The following is a 23,930-nucleotide window of genomic DNA, read 5'->3' on the forward strand; positions in this document are numbered from 1 at the left end:
TAGAATTCAGTTATTGAGTGTGTGAGACCATTTGCTGACTGAGTGTGTGCAACAAATGCTTTACACTGTCCTCTGGTACTGCCTTACTGCTCGACCAAGCTACCACTTTAGAGAGTAAGGTTATATCTAACTTTAGCCTCTGCCAAACCTCTGGGGACTGTGGACTCTGTACACCCTGTACCTATTTGGGAACAGTATATACAGAGCCACTTTCTCACACTGCAGTTCTCCAATATAGGTCTGTCAAGATCATTACTCAATCTACCTTGATTTGGCACAGTATAAAATAAGTCAAGAAGTCTCCTATGAAAAGATATGCAAATCTGTTCGAATCACTTTCCCTAGTCAGGGGACCCACTAGCTGGAAGGGGCAGGGAGGACCAAAATAGCTCATCGGTATAGAACACTGCATGAGCAGCTGATTTTGAGGTGGTAGACGATAGAGTAATCCAACTGGACCTCAATAAACGGTTTCCTAATGTGCAATAGCCCCTGACCACCTCTGACGCAAAAGTGTAATCTCATACCTTTGCAGAATCAGGCATGCTTTCACCTGTTCAAGCTGAACTGACATTGGTCTTCTTGGACAGCAGGAGTTCCTCTCTTGCAGCTGTTGAGGCTAGAGAACAGAATGACGTGTATTCATTCTTTATGGTAACTCTTCTAGCCCTCCCACTCCATACCACTTTAAAACTTCCGAAGTTGCAGACGAGTTCCATCATTGTGACCCATGCTATTTTTCTCAATATTGGCTGGCTCGGCATAACAAGGGATGCCTACAGGACAGCCTAAATTGTGCCAGCAAGCTTCTACAGGGAGTCACTGGCAGATAAAGAGAAACTCAGCCCTAACCTGGCTCTTCTCTCTCACTCTCACTCTCCTTTCCCTTCTGTCCCTCTACCTGTCTCTCACTCTCTAAATACTAGTATTTTTTTTTTTTTTGAAAAACCTTTATTGACGTTTCAATCACTTACACGTATGGGCCTACAACCCCCCGGGGCCGGCCGCTAAGCAATCAGAACAATAAAAGCACATGTAAACACAGGCGGCACCTCGGAGAGCAAAGTCTACAATACAGTATAGTCCGGCCCATGAGCCGCTCAGGTAGGACACCAGGAGAGAAAGGGTTTTTCATTTTATAATAAAACAAAACAGTAGGATCAGGTGCCAAACAGTTTCCCAACAGCGATAAGGGGCAAGGATAAGAGACGCAAGCAGCAAGCAGCAATACATTGAATCAATGGCGCAGACACGGGAAAGTACGGATGGGGAGAAATATCAAAGATAGTTGCGCCTACAGGTCCCCGTACCTAAAGCCCAGCGAACCCCCCGGAAACTGTGGCACACATTAAGAGCAAGCGATTCACAATAAGAGAGGTGTACCGCGCTGATCCCAGAAAAACAAGCAAAAAGAAACAGAGAAGAAAAAGGAGGCCATGGAAAAAGAGATAAAGACTAAAGAGTCCCCTCCCCCATCCCCCCACCCTGCACCTCTGCGAATGAGTATGGCCCCACCCCCCAGCAGTGTGCCTGTCGCCCTGGAACTAGACCCGAAATATAGAAGAGACAGAGAAAAAAGGAGTAAGAAAGAGCCCCCCCAGACGGGGGGGCGGAGGGAATGTAATAAACTGGAGGAGGGCCTTCAAAACATACCCCCGGCTTCTCCCTCCCGCACGGTGAAGTCTCCCCACAGCAAACAATTAGCAGCACCAAGTTGATCATATCAAAAAAGGAGGGGGGGAGTGGGGAGCATTATGCACCAACTATGCGACTAACCATGTGAGCACGCAACCATGAGTCCGCCTGTCTACTAGGTGACCACTCCCGAAGGATCAGCCTCAGCCTTGACCGCTCTTTGCGATTCTGCCCATGCCTGCCCCTCGACCCAGCACCATGTCCGATGTCCCAAAGTACAGGAGTGTCCAAAAACAGTCGGGAAGCGACGCACACAGGTGGGGTGGAAGTCTCTGAGCATCAGCACGGACCGCTTCATGGGGGGGCGTCTTTTCCAGTGCCGCCCCAGGATCTGCACTGCACACAAGGTCCAGACAGGCTGAAGCAGTCAAATGAGACACACGTTGCTGGAATCGTCCCTGGGCCGCCGGAGATTGCGCACGGGACAAGGCCACCATCTTCCGCTCAGGTCCAATACCTCCGGAGCAGATCAAGCCCACAGTTAGCCGACCACACGGTAGCATACTGTCCGGAGTGTCCGGCTGTACACTAATCGCGGGGGGGGCCGCAACATCTTCCTCCTGTGTGCAGTGTGGAAAGCCACTGTGTACTTGTGGACCAGCATGCCGCCACTGTCCCAACGCTGATACCACACCATCTAGCTTCCTCCCCAGGACCCCGGCGCCATGAGCCAAGGAGTAATGAAGGGCACCAAGGGCCTCCAGGAGGTCGCCGTACCCCAGAGCAGCTCTCTCCGATCGCTCTGCCACACTCCCGACCGTCACACACCCCCAGTCCCGCTGCGTCCCAGCGGACAGGATGGTAGGCTGCATAGTGACAAAATGGCCGCTGGGAAGGCCCGACTCGTATTGGGGCCAGGACCCCGGGACCAACGCCTCAAGGTCCACGTCGCTGAAGACAGGGATCCTGGGGGAGGAACAGATTCAACCGTTGCGCGGTCACGGGCAATAGTCGTCTCCGCCACGGACCAGCTCCCGCAAAAAGCCGGGAGCAGCCCGCAAGGATCAGGCCGAACCAGGGACGGCGTCCGGGCAGCTCACCGTCAAAGGCAGGGGCAAACACCACAGAATCCGAGAATTGCACACCCGGGCATGTCCTCGGTCCGCAGCGCTCAGCAGGGGGGGAGCGACCACAGCAAAATGCAGGCCGAGGGGAGCACCACTCCGGCGGACCGACTCCACCCAGTCACCACAGGCCGCTGTTGTTAAACTGCCGCCCGGCCAAGGCGTCCACTCGAGGTCCCGGCTTCGGGACCGCACGGGCCGCAAAGTTCAATCGCTGATTTCTCCGGCGGTACTGCAGTCAGAAACCTCAGGGTCACACGATCGGTTGCCACTTTCGTTTACGAACACGATCTCGTAGCGCAGAATAAGGATCCCATGCAGGATATCCGTGCGGGATGCGGAGGTTCACGGAGCCGGGAATCTACGCTGCCGTCCCGGTCGCCATCTTGGCTCCTCCTCTAAATACTAGTATTTATGTTGTATTCACTTCCCCGTCACAATCTTTCCGACCCTACTTCCTCTCTCCCTTCAATCAGTTCAACCCTCTTTTTTACTTTAGGAAACTCCACATCTTTTTTAAAGGCCCTTCCCATATTCACACTGCTTCTTGATAAGACATTTTTTTCCTTTCTTTGAAGGATAGTGAAATTGATTTTCTTGAAACATGGTTGGTAAACCATCAATTCATTCCACCTTACTTTATCATTATCCTTACTTATGGAATGCATTTCATCATTAGGACAGCTGCAGTGTTTGCCGGGCAAGGTGGCGTGTGCCTGTTGTCCTAGTTACTTGGGAGGCAGAGGCTTGTGGATTGCTTGAGCCCAGGGGTTCTGGGCTGCACTCAGCTGTGTTGATCAGGTGTCCATGCTGCATTGGGCATCAATATGGTGTTCTAGAGGGAGCTCTAGAATTTCAGGTTGTGTAACGAGAGGTGCACCGACCCAGGCTGGAAACAGAGCAGGCCAAAGCTTCCATGCCCATTGGTAGCAGGACAGCACCTGTGAGCAGTACGTGTTAAACAGCCTGAGCAAAATAGTGAGACCTAGCCTCTCTTTTTTGACTCAAATGTGAAAGTTTTGATTTTTACAAGGTGTAATAAATTATTTTCCCAAAACCAAATCTTTGTTTTCCTTTTGATATTTTTCCAGGAAATATGATGAACATTTGAACTGGGCCACGCATTTCAGCATAGCAGACAATTCTCCAGAATTGAGACATATTGCAACAACAAGCTAGCAGGCGGAGAGGACTGAAAACTCAGTGCAACCTAGAATATATGGCTGTGTGATTTTCAGCAAGGATGACTCAAATGCATTCTTCCTTTTAGAGCACCTGTAGGATTAAACTGATCTGTCAAGTACAAAAGCATCCTTCATAGAGCAACTTAGAAATGCGCTTGCTGGCCCTTCTGCTGCATTTCTACGTCCAGCTCTAATTCATTTTTTGATTAGCCCTCATTCTTTTCATATGTGAATGAGAAGGAGAAATTACAGGGCCCTTCACTCTTTGAGCGAAACATGAAAAGACTGAGGGCTGTGCAACTCCCAAACGTTGGAGCCTCTGGCCTGTCGACCCTCGAACCTGCTCCTGCTCCAACCCGGCATCTCTTGTGGCCAGCAACCTCACAAACCCTGGAGGACCTGGCTACCTTTTGACTCTAAACCCCTGGGACTCCCATGAGTAGAGGCTCTACTCAAATCTACTTCTAATCCCTGGCAGCAGCCCGGAACCGCGAACCCTTCACACTCTGCACCCACCAAGCCTGGCCTGTGCCAGAGTGAACAAAGACCACAAGGATGACCCCACGGCGACTGTGACCCCGAGTCCGGCACCCAAGGACCTCCCTCGACACTCCTGAAGAAGCCTGCAGCCTCAGAACCAGGTGCCCCCCCAACCGCGATCAACAGAGGGTAAGATTTCCCGACACCAAAAGGTACCCCTGCACCCGGCGCTCCGCGGCCCCCTGTGCCCAATCCCGGGGTACCTACCTATCCTCCAACTACCCAACTTACCTCTCGAAGTGGTGGTGGCACCTGAAGAATCTTCGTCCCCGAGCTTGCAGTCTTTTTCTAAACCAGAGATTTCCCATTCAAATCAATTGAGCGCCCGAATGCTCAAAAGCACCCTGCACCCAGCCGTCCGAGTGGCCCTGGCAGTGCAACCTCTACATCTATCTACTTCCCCACTTGCCCTGGATAAGTGACCAGGAGCCCAGCTCCCACAGCCACGTGGCCTGCTAGTCAGCAGCCACCAACCAAGGCCCCCTACCTCTCATAGGATAACATTGGGCCTAACTCTCTCTGCACCCGGCCGCCCTTGTGCCGCTGAGGGTGAACCAACTGTACCTACCTGACCCTGGGAGACGCCTGAGTCTATGCCCAGAACCTTAACTCTGCCAGTCGAGTACTTACCTTTAAACCGATAACTCAATCTTCTCCATAGGGTAACGTTGACTGGTTTTTCCTGAAATTTCTTCCAAGTGTGGACTTTTCAAAACTTAAAATATTCACCAAAAATCAGCCGAGTAACGAAAACGAAAATACTCACCTGCTATTAGGTGAGCTCCCAGTGCTGGATCTTGGTGCCCAGCACTGACTCTGAAAAATACTTACAACTGTACTTACCAGTAACCCAATTTTCTCCCGTAGGAAATCATTGACTGTTTTTCTGTAAAATTTCTTCTAAGTGTCAATTTCTGCAAACTTTAAATATTCTTTAAAAATCGTATAATTTCTGAAAACGTAATTACTTACCTGTTTTGGATAAAGGTCCCAGTACTGAGTCTAGGCACCCAGTACTGGATTACAAAAGTAACGAGAACATACTATACCTGCAACTTGAATTTTCTGCCATAGGGAATCTTAGACTGTTTTCTATGAAATATTTTCTGTCAGCTTTTAAAATAGCAAAATATTGTCTAAAAATCATCACAGTAATTAAGTCGCCTTTTATCACTTGATTCCAAATACTGACCCAGGACTGAATCTAGGATCCAGTCCTGGAAATCCAAAAGTAATCCTAAAAGTAATCTGTTGCAAATAACTTGAAACTTCCATTGAGCTCAATGCATTATTGTGTTTAAAATGTTGTTGCCTATTGCAACCACTTGTAACTTTCTTCAAAAGTCAATTGCATATTGCAAAAGTATTTATATAAAGCATCTCATTCTGAGAAAGTATATTTTAATACCTATTGTTGGTTCTAAAATAAAACAAGCATATATTTTTTTGTAGATAAACCATTGGCCTAGAGTTCAGTTATTGAGTGTGTGAGACCATTTGCTGACTGAGTGTGTGCAACAAATGCTTTACACTGTCCTCTGGTACTGCCTTACTGCTCGACCAAGCTACCACTTTAGAGAGTAAGGTTATATCTAACTTTAGCCTCTGCCAAACCTCTGGGGACTGTGGACTCTGTACACCCTGTACCTATTTGGGAACAGTATATACAGAGCCACTTTCTCACACTGCAGTTCTCCAATATAGGTCTGTCAAGATCATTACTCAATCTACCTTGATTTGGCACAGTATAAAATAAGTCAAGAAGTCTCCTATGAAAAGATATGCAAATCTGTTCGAATCACTTTCCCTAGTCAGGGGACCCACTAGCTGGAAGGGGCAGGGAGGACCAAAATAGCTCATCGGTATAGAACACTGCATGAGCAGCTGATTTTGAGGTGGTAGAAGATAGAGTAATCCAACTGGACCTCAATAAACGGTTTCCTAATGTGCAATAGCCCCTGACCACCTCTGACGCAAAAGTGTAATCTCATACCTTTGCAGAATCAGGCATGCTTTCACCTGTTCAAGCTGAACTGACATTGGTCTTCTTGGACAGCAGGAGTTCCTCTCTTGCAGCTGTTGAGGCTAGAGAACAGAATGACGTGTATTCATTCTTTATGGTAACTCTTCTAGCCCTCCCACTCCATACCACTTTAAAACTTCCGAAGTTGCAGACGAGTTCCATCATTGTGACCCATGCTATTTTTCTCAATATTGGCTGGCTCGGCATAACAAGGGATGCCTACAGGACAGCCTAAATTGTGCCAGCAAGCTTCTACAGGGAGTCACTGGCAGATAAAGAGAAACTCAGCCCTAACCTGGCTCTTCTCTCTCACTCTCACTCTCCTTTCCCTTCTGTCCCTCTACCTGTCTCTCACTCTCTAAATACTAGTATTTATGTTGTATTCACTTCCCCGTCACAATCTTTCCGACCCTACTTCCTCTCTCCCTTCAATCAGTTCAACCCTCTTTTTTACTTTAGGAAACTCCACATCTTTTTTAAAGGCCCTTCCCATATTCACACTGCTTCTTGATAAGACATTTTTTTCCTTTCTTTGAAGGATAGTGAAATTGATTTTCTTGAAACATGGTTGGTAAACCATCAATTCATTCCACCTTACTTTATCATTATCCTTACTTATGGAATGCATTTCATCATTAGGACAGCTGCAGTGTTTGCCGGGCAAGGTGGCGTGTGCCTGTTGTCCTAGTTACTTGGGAGGCAGAGGCTTGTGGATTGCTTGAGCCCAGGGGTTCTGGGCTGCACTCAGCTGTGTTGATCAGGTGTCCATGCTGCATTGGGCATCAATATGGTGTTCTAGAGGGAGCTCTAGAATTTCAGGTTGTGTAACGAGAGGTGCACCGACCCAGGCTGGAAACAGAGCAGGCCAAAGCTTCCATGCCCATTGGTAGCAGGACAGCACCTGTGAGCAGTACGTGTTAAACAGCTTGAGCAAAATAGTGAGACCTAGCCCCTCTCTTTTTTGACTCAAATGTGAAAGTTTTGATTTTTACAAGGTGTAATAAATTATTTTCCCAAAACCAAATCTTTGTTTTCCTTTTGATATTTTTCCAGGAAATATGATGAACATTTGAACTAGGCCACGCATTTCAGCATAGCAGACAATTCTCCAGAATTGAGACATATTGCAACAACAAGCTAGCAGGCGGAGAGGACTGAAAACTCAGTGCAACCTAGAATAAATGGCTGTGTGATTTTCAGCAAGGATGACTCAAATGCATTCTTCCTTTTAGAGCACCTGTAGGATTAAACTGATCTGTCAAGTACAAAAGCATCCTTCATAGAGCAACTTAGAAATGCGCTTGCTGGCCCTTCTGCTGCATTTCTACGTCCAGCTCTAATTCATTTTTTGATTAGCCCTCATTCTTTTCATATGTGAATGAGAAGGAGAAATTACAGGGCCCTTCACTCTTTGAGCGAAACATGAAAAGACTGAGGGCTGTGCAACTCCCAAACGTTGGAGCCTCTGGCCTGTCGACCCTCGAACCTGCTCCTGCTCCAACCCGGCATCTCTTGTGGCCAGCAACCTCACAAACCCTGGAGGACCTGGCTACCTTTTGACTCTAAACCCCTGGGACTCCCATGAGTAGAGGCTCTACTCAAATCTACTTCTAATCCCTGGCAGCAGCCCGGAACCGCGAACCCTTCACACTCTGCACCCACCAAGCCTGGCCTGTGCCAGAGTGAACAAAGACCACAAGGATGACCCCACGGCGACTGTGACCCCGAGTCCGGCACCCAAGGACCTCCATCGACACTCCTGAAGAAGCCTGCAGCCTCAGAACCAGGTGCCCCCCCAACCGCGATCAACAGAGGGTAAGATTTCCCGACACCAAAAGGTACCCCTGCACCCGGCGCTCCGCGGCCCCCTGTGCCCAATCCCGGGGTACCTACCTATCCTCCAACTACCCAACTTACCTCTCGAAGTGGTGGTGGCACCTGAAGAATCTTCGTCCCCGAGCTTGCAGTCTTTTTCTAAACCAGAGATTTCCCATTCAAATCAATTGAGCGCCCGAATGCTCAAAAGCACCCTGCACCCAGCCGTCCGAGTGGCCCTGGCAGTGCAACCTCTACATCTATCTACTTCCCCACTTGCCCTGGATAAGTGACCAGGAGCCCAGCTCCCACAGCCACGTGGCCTGCTAGTCAGCAGCCACCAACCAAGGCCCCCCTACCTCTCATAGGATAACATTGGGCCTAACTCTCTCTGCACCCGGCCGCCCTTGTGCCGCTGAGGGTGAACCAACTGTACCTACCTGACCCTGGGAGACGCCTGAGTCTATGCCCAGAACCTTAACTCTGCCAGTCGAGTACTTACCTTTAAACCGATAACTCAATCTTCTCCATAGGGTAACGTTGACTGGTTTTTCCTGAAATTTCTTCCAAGTGTGGACTTTTCAAAACTTAAAATATTCACCAAAAATCAGCCGAGTAACGAAAACGAAAATACTCACCTGCTATTAGGTGAGCTCCCAGTGCTGGATCTTGGTGCCCAGCACTGACTCTGAAAAATACTTACAACTGTACTTACCAGTAACCCAATTTTCTCCCGTAGGAAATCATTGACTGTTTTTCTGTAAAATTTCTTCTAAGTGTCAATTTCTGCAAACTTTAAATATTCTTTAAAAATCGTATAATTTCTGAAAACGTAATTACTTACCTGTTTTGGATAAAGGTCCCAGTACTGAGTCTAGGCACCCAGTACTGGATTACAAAAGTAACGAGAACATACTATACCTGCAACTTGAATTTTCTGCCATAGGGAATCTTAGACTGTTTTCTATGAAATATTTTCTGTCAGCTTTTAAAATAGCAAAATATTGTCTAAAAATCATCACAGTAATTAAGTCGCCTTTTATCACTTGATTCCAAATACTGACCCAGGACTGAATCTAGGATCCAGTCCTGGAAATCCAAAAGTAATCCTAAAAGTAATCTGTTGCAAATAACTTGAAACTTCCATTGAGCTCAATGCATTATTGTGTTTAAAATGTTGTTGCCTATTGCAACCACTTGTAACTTTCTTCAAAAGTCAATTGCATATTGCAAAAGTATTTATATAAAGCATCTCATTCTGAGAAAGTATATTTTAATACCTATTGTTGGTTCTAAAATAAAACAAGCATATATTTTTTTGTAGATAAACCATTGGCCTAGAGTTCAGTTATTGAGTGTGTGAGACCATTTGCTGACTGAGTGTGTGCAACAAATGCTTTACACTGTCCTCTGGTACTGCCTTACTGCTCGACCAAGCTACCACTTTAGAGAGTAAGGTTATATCTAACTTTAGCCTCTGCCAAACCTCTGGGGACTGTGGACTCTGTACACCCTGTACCTATTTGGGAACAGTATATACAGAGCCACTTTCCCACACTGCAGTTCTCCAATATAGGTCTGTCAAGATCATTACTCAATCTACCTTGATTTGGCACAGTGTCAAATAGGTCAAGAAGTCTCCTATGAAAAGATATGCAAATCTGTTCGAATCACTTTCCCTAGTCAGGGGACCCACTAGCTGGAAGGGGCAGGGAGGACCAAAATAGCTCATCGGTATAGAACACTGCATGAGCAGCTGATTTTGAGGTGGTAGAAGATAGAGTAATCCAACTGGACCTCAATAAACGGTTTCCTAATGTGCAATAGCCCCTGACCACCTCTGACGCAAAAGTGTAATCTCATACCTTTGCAGAATCAGGCATGCTTTCACCTGTTCAAGCTGAACTGACATTGGTCTTCTTGGCCAGCAGGAGTTCCTCTCTTGCAGCTGTTGAGGCTAGAGAACAGAATGACGTGTATTCATTCTTTATGGTAACTCTTCTAGCCCTCCCACTCCATACTACTTTAAAACTTCCGATGTTGCAGACGAGTTCCATCATTGTGACCCATGCTATTTTTCTCAATATTGGCTGGCTCGGCATAACAAGGGAAGCCTACAGGACAGCCTAAATTGTGCCGGCAAGCTTCTACAGGGAGTCACTGGCAGATAAAGAGAAACTCAGCCCTAACCTGGCTCTTCTCTCTCACTCTCCTTTCCCTTCTGTCCCTCTACCTGTCTCTCACTCTCTAAATACTAGTATTTATGTTGTATTCACTTCCCCGTCACAATCTTTCCGACCCTACTTCCTCTCTCCCTTCAATCAGTTCAACCCTCTTTTTTACTTTAGGAAACTCCACATCTTTTTTAAAGGCCCTTCCCATATTCACACTGCTTCTTGATAAGACATTTTTTTCCTTTCTTTGAAGGATAGTGAAATTGATTTTCTTGAAACATGGTTGGTAAACCATCAATTCATTCCACCTTACTTTATCATTATCCTTACTTATGGAATGCATTTCATCATTAGGACAGCTGCAGTGTTTGCCGGGCAAGGTGGCGTGTGCATGTTGTCCTAGTTACTTGGGAGGCAGAGGCTTGTGGATTGCTTGAGCTCAGGGGTTCTGGGCTGCACTCAGCTGTGTTGATCAGGTGTCCATGCTGCATTGGGCATCAATATGGTGTTCTAGAGGGAGCTCTAGAATTTCAGGTTGTGTAACGAGAGGTGCACCGACCCAGGCTGGAAACAGAGCAGGCCAAAGCTTCCATGCCCATTGGTAGCAGGACAGCACCTGTGAGCAGTACGTGTAAAACAGCCTGAGCAAAATAGTGAGACCTAGCCTCTATTTTTGACTCAAATGTGAAAGTTTTGATTTTTACAAGCTGTAATAAATTATTTTCCCAAAACCAAATCTTTGTTTTCCTTTTGATATTTTTCCAGGAAATATGATGAACATTTGAACTGGGCCACGCATTTCAGCATAGCAGACAATTCTCCAGAATTGAGACATATTGCAACAACAAGCTAGCAGGCGGAGAGGACTGAAAACTCAGTGCAACCTAGAATAAATGGCTGTGTGATTTTCAGCAAGGATGACTCAAATGCATTCTTCCTTTTAGAGCACCTGTAGGATTAAACTGATCTGTCAAGTACAAAAGCATCCTTCATAGAGCAACTTAGAAATGCGCTTTCTGGCCCTTCTGCTGCATTTCTACGTCCAGCTCTAATTCATTTTTTGATTAGCCCTCATTCTTTTCATATGTGAATGAGAAGGAGAAATTACAGGGCCCTTCACTCTTTGAGCGAAACATGAAAAGACTGAGGGCTGTGCAACTCCCAAACGTTGGAGCCTCTGGCCTGTCGACCCTCGAACCTGCTCCTGCTCCAACCCGGCATCTCTTGTGGCCAGCAACCTCACAAACCCTGGAGGACCTGGCTACCTTTTGACTCTAAACCCCTGGGACTCCCTTGAGTAGAGGCTCTACTCAAATCTACTTCTAATCCCTGGCAGCAGCCCGGAACCGCGAACCCTTCACACTCTGCACCCACCAAGCCTGGCCTGTGCCAGAGTGAACAAAGACCACAAGGACGACCCCACGGCGACTGTGACCGCGAGTCCGGCACCCAAGGACCTCCCTCGACACTCCTGAAGAAGCCCTCAGCCTCAGAACCAGGTGCCCCCCCAACCGCGATCAACAGAGGGTAAGATTTCCCGACACCAAAAGGTACCCCTGCACCCGGCGCTCCGCGGCCCCCTGTGCCCAATCCCGGGGTACCTACCTATCCTCCAACTACCCAACTTACCTCTCGAAGTGGTGGTGGCACCTGAAGAATCTTCGTCCCCGAGCTTGCAGTCTTTTTCTAAACCAGAGATTTCCCATTCAAATCAATTGAGCGCCCGAATGCTCAAAAGCACCCTGCACCCAGCCGTCCGAGTGGCCCTGGCAGTGCAACCTCTACATCTATCTACTTCCCCACTTGCCCTGGATAAGTGACCAGGAGCCCAGCTCCCACAGCCACGTGGCCTGCTAGTCAGCAGCCACCAACCAAGGCCCCCCTACCTCTCATAGGATAACATTGGGCCTAACTCTCTCTGCACCCGGCCGCCCTTGTGCCGCTGAGGGTGAACCAACTGTACCTACCTGACCCTGGGAGACGCCTGAGTCTATGCCCAGAACCTTAACTCTGCCAGTCGAGTACTTACCTTTAAACCGATAACTCAATCATCTCCATAGGGTAACATTGACTGGTTTTTCCTGAAATTTCTTCCAAGTGTGGACTTTTCAAAACTTAAAATATTCACCAAAAATCAGCCGAGTAACGAAAACGAAAATACTCACCTGCTATTAGGTGAGCTCCCAGTGCTGGATCTTGGTGCCCAGCACTGACTCTGAAAAATACTTACAACTGTACTTACCAGTAACCCAATTTTCTCCCGTAGGAAATCATTGACTGTTTTTCTGTGAAATTTCTTCTAAGTGTCAATTTCTGCAAACTTTAAATATTCTTTAAAAATCGTATAATTTCTGAAAACGTAATTACTTACCTGTTTTGGATAAAGGTCCCAGTACTGAGTCTAGGCACCCAGTACTGGATTACAAAAGTAACGAGAACATACTATACCTGCAACTTGAATTTTCTGCCATAGGGAATCTTAGACTGTTTTCTATGAAATATTTTCTGTCAACTTTTAAAATAGCAAAATATTGTCTAAAAATCATCACAGTAATTAAGTCGACTTTTATCACTTGATTCCAAGTACTGACCCAGGACTGAATCTAGGATCCAGTCCTGGAAATCCAAAAGTAATCCTAAAAGTAATCTGTTGCAAATAACTTGAAACTTCCATTGAGCTCAATGCATTATTGTGTTTAAAATGTTGTTGCCTATTGCAACCACTTGTAACTTTCTACAAAACTCAATTGCATATTGCAAAAGTATTTATATAAAGCATCTCATTCTGAGAAAGTATATTTTAATACCTATTGTTGGTTCTAAAATAAAACAAGCATATATTTTTTTGTAGATAAACCATTGGCCTAGAGTTCAGTTATTGAGTGTGTGAGACCATTTGCTGACTGAGTGTGTGCAACAAATGCTTTACACTGTCCTCTGATACTGCCTTACTGCTCGACCAAGCTACCACTTTAGAGAGTAAGGTTATATCTAACTTTAGCCTCTGCCAAACCTCTGGGGACTGTGGACTCTGTACACCCTGTACCTATTTGGGAACAGCATATACAGAGCCACTTTCTCACACTGCAGTTCTCCAATATAGGTCTGTCAAGATCATTACTCAATCTACCTTGATTTGGCACAGTATAAAATAAGTCAAGAAGTCTCCTATGAAAAGATATGCAAATCTGTTCGAATCACTTTCCCTAGTCAGGGGACCCACTAGCTGGAAGGGGTAGGGAGGACCAAAATAGCTCATCGGTATAGAACACTGCATGAGCAGCTGATTTTGAGGTGGTAGAAGATAGAGTAATCCAACTGGACCTCAATAAACGGTTTCCTAATGTGCAATAGCCCCTGACCACCTCTGACGCAAAAGTGTAATCGCATACCTTTGCAGAATCAGGCATGCTTTCACCTGTTCAAGCTGAACTGACATAGGTCTTCTTGGCCAGCAGGAGTTCCTCTCTTGCAGCTGGTGAGGCTAGAGAACAGAATGACGTGTATTCATTCTTTATGGTAACTCTTCTAGCCCTCCCACTCCATACTACTTTAAAACTTCCGATGTTGCAGACGAGTTCCATCATTGTGACCCATGCTATTTTTCTCAATATTGGCTGGCTCGGCATAACAAGGGATGCCTACAGGACAGCCTAAATTGTGCCGGCAAGCTTCTACAGGGAGTCACTGGCAGATAAAGAGAAACTCAGCCCTAACCTGGCTCTTCTCTCTCACTCTCACTCTCCTTTCCCTTCTGTCCCTCTACCTGTCTCTCACTCTCTAAATACTAGTATTTATGTTGTATTCACTTCCCCGTCACAATCTTTCCGACCCTACTTCCTCTCTCCCTTCAATCAGTTCAACCCTCTTTTTTACTTTAGGAAACTCCACATCTTTTTTAAAGGCCCTTCCCATATTCACACTGCTTCTTGATAAGACATTTTTTTCCTTTCTTTGAAGGGTAGTGAAATTGATTTTCTTGAAACATGGTTGGTAAACCATCAATTCATTCCACCTTACTTTATCATTATCCTTAATTATGGAATGCATTTCATCATTAGGACAGCTGCAGTGTTTGCCAGGCAAGGTGGCGTGTGCCTGTTGTCCTAGTTACTTGGGAGGCAGAGGCTTGTGGATTGCTTGAGTTCAGGGCTTCTGGGCTGCACTCAGCTGTGTTGATCAGGTGTCCATGCTGCATTGGGCATCAATATGGTGTTCTAGAGGGAGCTCTAGAATTTCAGGTTGTGTAACGAGAGGTGCACCGACCCAGGCTGGAAACAGAGCAGGCCAAAGCTTCCATGCCCATTGGTAGCAGGACAGCACCTGTGAGCAGTACGTGTTAAACAGCCTGAGCAAAATAGTGAGACCTAGCCTCTCTTTTTTGACTCAAATGTGAAAGTTTTGATTTTTACAAGGTGTAATAAATTATTTTCCCAAAACCAAATCTTTGTTTTCCTTTTGATATTTTTCCAGGAAATATGATGAACATTTGAACTGGGCCACGCATTTCAGCATAGCAGACAATTCTCCAGAATTGAGACATATTGCAACAACAAGCTAGCAGGCGGAGAGGACTGAAAACTCAGTGCAACCTAGAATAAATGGCTGTGTGATTTTCAGCAAGGATGACTCAAATGCATTCTTCCTTTTAGAGCACCTGTAGGATTAAACTGATCTGTCAAGTACAAAAGCATCCTTCATAGAGCAACTTAGAAATGCGCTTGCTGGCCCTTCTGCTGCATTTCTACGTCCAGCTCTAATTCATTTTTTGATTAGCCCTCATTCTTTTCATATGTGAATGAGAAGGAGAAATTACAGGGCCCTTCACTCTTTGAGCGAAACATGAAAAGACTGAGGGCTGTGCAACTCCCAAACGTTGGAGCCTCTGGCCTGTCGACCCTCGAACCTGCTCCTGCTCCAACCCGGCATCTCTTGTGGCCAGCAACCTCACAAACCCTGGAGGACCTGGCTACCTTTTGACTCTAAACCCCTGGGACTCCCATGAGTAGAGGCTCTACTCAAATCTACTTCTAATCCCTGGCAGCAGCCCGGAACCGCGAACCCTTCACACTCTGCACCCACCAAGCCTGGCCTGTGCCAGAGTGAACAAAGACCACAAGGACGACCCCACGGCGACTGTGACCCCGAGTCCGGCACCCAAGGACCTCCCTCGACACTCCTGAAGAAGCCTGCAGCCTCAGAACCAGGTGCCCCCCCAACCGCGATCAACAGAGGGTAAGATTTCCCGACACCAAAAGGTACCCCATGCACCCGGCGCTCCGCGGCCCCCTGTGCCCAATCCCGGGGTACCTACCTATCCTCCAACTACCCAACTTACCTCTCGAAGTGGTGGTGGCACCTGAAGAATCTTCGTCCCCGAGCTTGCAGTCTTTTTCTAAACCAGTGATTTCCCTTTCAAATCAATTGAGTGCCCGAATGCTCAAAAGCACCCTGCACCCAGCCGTCCGAGTGGCCCTGGCAGTGCAACCTCTACATCTATCTACTTCCCCAGTTGCCCTGGATAAGTGACCAGGAGCCCAGCTCCCACAGCCACGTGGCCTGCTAGTCAGCAGCCACCAACCAAGGCCCCCCTACCTCTCATAGGATAACATTGGGCCTAACTCTCTCTGCACCCGGCCGCCCTTGTGCCGCTGAGGGTGAACCAACTGTACCTACCTGACCCTGGGAGACGCCTGAGTCTATGCCCAGAACCTTAACTCTGCCAGTCGAGTACTTACCTTTAAACCGATAACTCAATCTTCTCCATAGGGTAACATTGACTGGTTTTTCCTGAAATTTCTTCCAAGTGTGGACTTTTCAAAACTTAAAATATTCACCAAAAATCAGCCGAGTAACGAAAACGAAAATACTCACCTGCTATTAGGTGAGCTCCCAGTGCTGGATCTTGGTGCCCAGCACTGACTCTGAAAAATACTTACAACTGTACTTACCAGTAACCCAATTTTCTCCCGTAGGAAATCATTGACTGTTTTTCTGTGAAATTTCTTCTAAGTGTCAATTTTCTGCAAACTTTAAATATTCTTTAAAAATCGTATAATTTCTGAAAACTTAATTACTTACCTGTTTTGGATAAAGGTCCCAGTACTGAGTCTAGGCACCCAGTACTGGATTACAAAAGTAACGAGAACATACTATACCTGCAACTTGAATTTTCTGCCATAGGGAATCTTAGACTGTTTTCTATGAAATATTTTCTGTCAACTTTTAAAATAGCAAAATATTGTCTAAAAATCATCACAGTAATTAAGTCGACTTTTATCACTTGATTCCAAGTACTGACCCAGGACTGAATCTAGGATCCAGTCCTGGAAATCCAAAAGTAATCCTAAAAGTAATCTGTTGCAAAGAACTTGAAACTTCCATTGAGCTCAATGCATTATTGTGTTTAAAATTTTGTTGCCTATTGCAACCACTTGTAACTTTCTACAAAAGTCAATTGCATATTGCAAAAGTATTTATATAAAGCATCTCATTCTGAGAAAGTATATTTTAATACCTATTGTTGGTTCTAAAATAAAACAAGCATATATTTTTTGTAGATAAACCATTGGCCTAGAGTTCAGTTATTGAGTGTGTGAGACCATTTGCTGACTGAGTGTGTGCAACAAATGCTTTACACTGTCCTCTGATACTGCCTTACTGCTCGACCAAGCTACCACTTTAGAGAGTAAGGTTATATCTAACTTTAGCCTCTGCCAAACCTCTGGGGACTGTGGACTCTGTACACCCTGTACCTATATGGGAACAGTATATACAGAGCCATTTTCTCACACTGCAGTTCTCCAATATAGGTCTGTCAAGATCATTACTCAATCTACCTTGATTTGGCACAGTATAAAATAAGTCAAGAAGTCTCCTATGAAAAGATATGCAAATCTGTTCGAATCACTTTCCCTAGTCAGGGGACCCACTAGCTGGAAGGGGCAGGGAGGACCAAAATAGCTCATCGGTATAGAACACTGCATGAGCAGCTGATTTTGAGGTGGTAGAAGATAGAGTAATCCAACTGGACCTCAATAAACGGTTTCCTAATGTGCAATAGCCCCTGACCACCTCTGACGCAAAAGTGTAATCTCATACCTTTGCAGAATCAGGCATGCTTTCACCTGTTCAAGCTGAACTGACATAGGTCTTCTTGGCCAGCAGGAGTTCCCCTCTTGCAGCTGTTGAGGCTAGAGAACAGAATGACGTGTATTCATTCTTTATGGTAACTCGTCTAGCCCTCCCACTCCATACCACTTTAAAACTTCCGAAGTTGCAGACGAGTTCCATCATTGTGACCCATGCTATTTTTCTCAATATTGGCTGGCTCGGCATAACAAGGGATGCCTACAGGACAGCCTAAATTGTGCCAGCAAGCTTCTACAGGGAGTCACTGGCAGATAAAGAGAAACTCAGCCCTAACCTGGCTCTTCTCTCTCACTCTCACTCTCCTTTCCCTTCTGTCCCTCTACCTGTCTCTCACTCTCTAAATACTAGTATTTACGTTGTATTCACTTCCCCGTCACAATCTTTCCGACCCTACTTCCTCTCTCCCTTCAATCAGTTCAACCCTCTTTTTTACTTTAGGAAACTCCACATCTTTTTTAAAGGCCATTCCCATATTCACACTGCTTCTTGATAAGACATTTTTTTCCTTTCTTTGAAGGATAGTGAAATTGATTTTCTTGAAACATGGTTGGTAAACCATCAATTCATTCCACCTTACTTTATCATTATCCTTACTTATGGAATGCATTTCATCATTAGGACAGCTGCAGTGTTTGCCGGGCAAGGTGGCGTGTGCCTGTTGTCCTAGTTACTTGGGAGGCAGAGGCTTGTGGATTGCTTGAGCTCAGGGGTTCTGGGCTGCACTCAGCTATGTTGATCAGGTGTCCATGCTGCATTGGGCATCAATATGGTGTTCTAGAGGGAGCTCTAGAATTTCAGGTTGTGTAACGAGAGGTGCACCGACCCAGGCTGGAAACAGAGCAGGCCAAAGCTTCCATGCCCATTGGCAGCAGGACAGCACCTGTGAGCAGTACGTGTTAAACAGCCTGAGCAAAATAGTGAGACCTAGCCTCTCTTTTTTGACTCAAATGTGAAAGTTTTGATTTTTACAAGGTGTAATAAATTATTTTCCCAAAACCAAATCTTTGTTTTCCTTTTGATATTTTTCCAGGAAATATGATGAACATTTGAACTGGGCCACGCATTTCAGCATAGCAGACAATTCTCCAGAATTGAGACATATTGCAACAACAAGCTAGCAGGCGGGGAGGACTGAAAACTCAGTGCAACCTAGAATAAATGGCTGTGTGATTTTCAGCAAGGATGACTCTAATGCATTCTTCCTTTTAGAGCACCTGTAGGATTAAACTGATCTGTCAAGTACAAAAGCATCCTTCATAGAGCAACTTAGAAATGCGCTTGCTGGCCCTTCTGCTGCATTTCTACGTCCAGCTCTAATTCATTTTTTGATTAGCCCTCATTCTTTTCATATGTGAATGAGAAGGAGAAATTACAGGGCCCTTCACTCTTTGAGCGAAACATGAAAAGACTGAGGGCTGTTCAACTCCCAAACGTTGGAGCCTCTGGCCTGTCGACCCTCGAACCTGCTCCTGCTCCAACCCGGCATCTCTTGTGGCCAGCAACCTCACAAACCCTGGAGGACCTGGCTACCTTTTGACTCTAAACCCCTGGGACTCCCATGAGTAGAGGCTCTACTCAAATCTACTTCTAATCCCTGGCAGCAGCCCGGAACCGCGAACCCTTCACACTCTGCACCCACCAAGCCTGGCCTGTGCCAGAGTGAACAAAGACCACAAGGACGACCCCACGGCGACTGTGACCCCGAGTCCGGCACCCAAGGACCTCCCTCGACACTCCTGAAGAAGCCTGCAGCCTCAGAACCAGGTGCCCCCCCAACCGCGATCAACAGAGGGTAAGATTTCCCGACACCAAAAGGTACCCCATGCACCCGGCGCTCCGCGGCCCCCTGTGCCCAATCCCGGGGTACCTACCTATCCTCCAACTACCCAACTTACCTCTCGAAGTGGTGGTGGCACCTGAAGAATCTTCGTCCCCGAGCTTGCAGTCTTTTTCTAAACCAGTGATTTCCCATTCAAATCAATTGAGCGCCCGAATGCTCAAAAGCACCCTGCACCCAGCCGTCCGAGTGGCCCTGGCAGTGCAACCTCTACATCTATCTACTTCCCCACTTGCCCTGGATAAGTGACCAGGAGCCCAGCTCCCACAGCCACGTGGCCTGCTAGTCAGCAGCCACCAACCAAGGCCCCCCTACCTCTCATAGGATAACATTGGGCCTAACTCTCTATGCACCCGGCCGCCCTTGTGCCGCTGAGGGTGAACCAACTGTACCTACCTGACCCTGGGAGACGCCTTAGTCTATGCCCAGAACCTTAACTCTGCCAGTCGAGTACTTACCTTTAAACCGATAACTCAATCTTCTCCATAGGGTAACATTGACTGGTTTTTCCTGAAATTTCTTCCAAGTGTGGACTTTTCAAAACTTAAAATATTCACCAAAAATCAGCCGAGTAACGAAAACGAAAATACTCACCTGCTATTAGGTGAGCTCCCAGTGCTGGATCTTGGTGCCCAGCACTGACTCTGAAAAATACTTACAACTGTACTTACCAGTAACCCAATTTTCTCCCGTAGGAAATCATTGACTGTTTTTCTGTGAAATTTCTTCTAAGTGTCAATTTTCTGCAAACTTTAAATATTCTTTAAAAATCGTATAATTTCTGAAAACGTAATTACTTACCTGTTTTGGATAAAGGTCCCAGTACTGAGTCTAGGCACCCAGTACTGGATTACAAAAGTAACGAGAACATACTATACCTGCAACTTGAATTTTCTGCCATAGGGAATCTTAGACTGTTTTCTATGAAATATTTTCTGTCAACTTTTAAAATAGCAAAATATTGTCTAAAAATCATCACAGTAATTAAGTCGACTTTTATCACTTGATTCCAAGTACTGACCCAGGACTGAATCTAGGATCCAGTCCTGGAAATCCAAAAGTAATCCTAAAAGTAATCTGTTGCAAATAACTTGAAACTTCCATTGAGCTCAATGCATTATTGTGTTTAAAATGTTGTTGCCTATTGCAACCACTTGTAACTTTCTACAAAAGTCAATTGCATATTGCAAACGTATTTATATAAAGCATCTCATTCTGAGAAAGTATATTTTAATACCTATTGTTGGTTCTAAAATAAAACAAGCATATATTTTTTGTAGATAAACCATTGGCCTAGAGTTCAGTTATTGAGTGTGTGAGACCATTTGCTGACTGAGTGTGTGCAACAAATGCTTTACACTGTCCTCTGATACTGCCTTACTGCTCGACCAAGCTACCACTTTAGAGAGTAAGGTTATATCTAACTTTAGCCTCTGCCAAACCTCTGGGGACTGTGGACTCTGTACATCCTGTACCTATTTAGGAACAGTATATACAGAGCCACTTTCTCACACTGCAGTTCTCCAATATAGGTCTGTCAAGATCATTACTCAATCTACCTTGATTTGGCACAGTATAAAATAAGTCAAGAAGTCTCCTATGAAAAGATATGCAAATCTGTTCGAATCACTTTCCCTAGTCAGGGGACCCACTAGCTGGAAGGGGCAGGGAGGACCAAAATAGCTCATCGGTATAGAACACTGCATGAGCAGCTGATTTTGAGGTGGTAGAAGATAGAGTAATCCAACTGGACCTCAATAAACGGTTTCCTAATGTGCAATAGCCCCTGACCACCTCTGACGCAAAAGTGTAATCTCATACCTTTACAGAATCAGGCATGCTTTCACCTGTTCAAGCTGAACTGACATTGGTCTTCTTGGCCAGCAGGAGTTCCTCTCTTGCAGCTGTTGAGGCTAGAGAACAGAATGACGTGTATTCATTCTTTATGGTAACTCTTCTAGCCCTCCCACTCCATACTACTTTAAAACTTCCGATGTTGCAGACGAGTTCCATCATTGTGACCCATGCTATTTTTCTCAATATTGGCTGGCTCGGCATAACAAGGGATGCCTACAGGACAGCCTAAATTGTGCCGGCAAGCTTCTACAGGGAGTCACTGGCAGATAAAGAGAAACTCAGCCCTAACCTGGCTCTTCTCTCTCACTCTCACTCTCCTTTCCCTTCTGTCCCTCTACCTGTCTCTCACTCTCTAAATACTAGTATTTATGTTGTATTCACTTCCCCGTCACAATCTTTCCGACCCTACTTCCTCTCTCCCTTCAATCAGTTCAACCCTCTTTTTTACTTTAGGAAACTCCACATCTTTTTTAAAGGCCCTTCCCATATTCACACTGCTTCTTGATAAGACATTTTTTTCCTTTCTTTGAAGGATAGTGAAATAGATTTTCTTGAAACATGGTTGGTAAACCATCAATTCATTCCACCTTACTTTCTCATTATCCTTACTTATGGAATGCATTTCATCATTAGGACAGCTGCAGTGTTTGCCGGGCAAGGTGGCGTGTGCCTGTTGTCCTAGTTACTTGGGAGGCAAAGGCTTGTGGATTGCTTGAGCTCAGGGGTTCTGGGCTGCACTCAGCTGTGTTGATCAGGTGTCCATGCTGCATTGGGCATCAATATGGTGTTCTAGAGGGAGCTCTAGAATTTCAGGTTGTGTAACGAGAGGTGCACTGACCCAGGCTGGAAACAGAGCAGGCCAAAGCTTCCATGCCCATTGGTAGCAGGACAGCACCTGTGAGCAGTACGTGTAAAACAGCCTGAGCAAAATAGTGAGACCTAGCCTCTCTTTCTTGACTCAAATGTGAAAGTTTTGATTTTTACAAGGTGTAATAAATTATTTTCCCAAAACCAAATCTTTGTTTTCCTTTTGATATTTTTCCAGGAAATATGATGAACATTTGAACTGGGCCACGCATTTCAGCATAGCAGACAATTCTCCAGAATTGAGACATATTGCAACAACAAGCTAGCAGGCGGAGAGGACTGAAAACTCAGTGCAACCTAGAATAAATGGCTGTGTGATTTTCAGCAAGGATGACTCAAATGCATTCTTCCTTTTAGAGCACCTGTAGGATTAAACTGATCTGTCAAGTACAAAAGCATCCTTCATAGAGCAACTTAGAAATGCGCTTGCTGGCCCTTCTGCTGCATTTCTACGTCCAGCTCTAATTCATTTTTTGATTAGCCCTCATTCTTTTCATATGTGAATGAGAAGGAGAAATTACAGGGCCCTTCACTCTTTGAGCGAAACATGAAAAAAATGAGGGCTGTGCAACTCCCAAACGTTGGAGCCTCTGGCCTGTCGACCCTCGAACCTGCTCCTGCTCCAACCCGGCATCTCTTGTGGCCAGCAACCTCACAAACCCTGGAGGACCTGGCTACCTTTTGACTCTAAACCCCTGGGACTCCCATGAGTAGAGGCTCTACTCAAATCTACTTCTAATCCCTGGCAGCAGCCCGGAACCGCAAACCCTTCACACTCTGCACCCACCAAGCCTGGCCTGTGCCAGAGTGAACAAAGACCACAAGGACGCCCCCACGGCGACTGTGACCCCGAGTCCGGCACCCAAGGACCTCCCTCGACACTCCTGAAGAAGCCTGCAGCCTCAGAACCAGGTGCCCCCCCAACCGCGATCAACAGAGGGTAAGATTTCCCGACACCAAAAGGTACCCCTGCACCCGGCGCTCCGCGGCCCCCTGTGCCCAATCCCGGGGTAGCTACCTATCCTCCAACTACCCAACTTACCTCTCGAAGTGGTGGTGGCACCTGAAGAATCTTCGTCCCCGAGCTTGCAGTCTTTTTCTAAACCAGAGATTTCCCATTCAAATCAATTGAGCGCCCGAATGCTCAAAAGCACCCTGCACCCAGCCGTCCGAGTGGCCCTGGCAGTGCAACCTCTACATCTATCTACTTCCCCACTTGCCCTGGATAAGTGACCAGGAGCCCAGCTCCCACAGCCATGTGGCCTGCTAGTCAGCAGCCACCAACCAAGGCCCCCCTACCTCTCATAGGATAACATTGGGCCTAACTCTCTCTGCACCCGGCCGCCCTTGTGCCGCTGAGGGTGAACCAACTGTACCTACCTGACCCTGGGAGACGCCTGAGTCTATGCCCAGAACCTTAACTCTGCCAGTCGAGTACTTACCTTTAAACCGATAACTCAATCTTCTCCATAGGGTAACATTGACTGGTTTTTCCTGAAATTTCTTCCAAGTGTGGACTTTTCAAAACTTAAAATATTCACCAAAAATCAGCCGAGTAACGAAAACGAAAATACTCACCTGCTATTAGGTGAGCTCCCAGTGCTGGATCTTGGTGTCCAGCACTGACTCTGAAAAATTCTTACAACTGTACTTACCAGTAACCCAATTTTCTCCCATAGGAAATCATTGACTGTTTTTCTGTGAAATTTCTTCTAAGTGTCA

At 46.2% G+C, this 23,930-nt stretch overlaps 6 non-coding genes across 6 annotated transcripts; all 6 read left to right on the forward strand.

Annotated features, from left to right (window-relative positions):
- Window positions 1-3,454: 3,454 nt before the first annotated feature.
- LOC146854442 (signal recognition particle RNA) lies at window positions 3,455-3,754 on the forward strand. The gene has a single exon (XR_014959277.1).
- Window positions 3,755-7,161: 3,407 nt separating this feature from the next.
- Window positions 7,162-7,461, forward strand: LOC146854443 (signal recognition particle RNA). The gene has a single exon (XR_014981667.1).
- Window positions 7,462-10,865: 3,404 nt separating this feature from the next.
- On the forward strand, window positions 10,866-11,165 carry LOC146854444 (signal recognition particle RNA). The gene has a single exon (XR_014981553.1).
- Window positions 11,166-14,572: 3,407 nt separating this feature from the next.
- Window positions 14,573-14,872, forward strand: LOC146854445 (signal recognition particle RNA). The gene has a single exon (XR_014981550.1).
- A 3,409-nt stretch (window positions 14,873-18,281) lies between these two features.
- On the forward strand, window positions 18,282-18,581 carry LOC146854446 (signal recognition particle RNA). Its single transcript, XR_014959259.1, has one exon.
- Window positions 18,582-21,990: 3,409 nt separating this feature from the next.
- On the forward strand, window positions 21,991-22,290 carry LOC146854447 (signal recognition particle RNA). Its single transcript, XR_014959252.1, has one exon.
- Window positions 22,291-23,930: the final 1,640 nt, after the last annotated feature.

The sequence above is a fragment of the Triturus cristatus genome, chromosome 4_1, assembly GCF_964204655.1.
Source record: "Triturus cristatus chromosome 4_1, aTriCri1.1, whole genome shotgun sequence".
In the NCBI taxonomy this organism is placed as follows: Eukaryota; Metazoa; Chordata; class Amphibia; order Caudata; family Salamandridae; genus Triturus; species Triturus cristatus.